Source organism: Mastomys coucha, unplaced genomic scaffold (assembly GCF_008632895.1).
Source record: "Mastomys coucha isolate ucsf_1 unplaced genomic scaffold, UCSF_Mcou_1 pScaffold9, whole genome shotgun sequence".
Lineage (NCBI taxonomy): Eukaryota > Metazoa > Chordata > Mammalia > Rodentia > Muridae > Mastomys > Mastomys coucha.
This window is the reverse complement of record NW_022196915.1, coordinates 82,473,422-82,473,651: the sequence shown is the minus strand read 5'-3', so window position 1 is coordinate 82,473,651 and position 230 is coordinate 82,473,422.

Below are 230 nucleotides of genomic sequence, written 5' to 3'. Positions count from 1 at the left end.
TTACATAGCAGACATACAGCTTGGTCTTCATATAGATCCCCAACAACTGGTGCATGGGCTGTCCCTATAGCTCTTGCCTGCCTGTGAATCCAGTTTCCTAACTGAGCTGCTCTTTCTGTCCTCAGTGGTAGAGGATGCACCTAGCCCAGAGAATATTATGTGTGTCAGGGTTGGTTGAAATCCTCACTGCAAGGAGTTGTCTCCACCCTCTCAGAGGAGAAGAGGAGGTA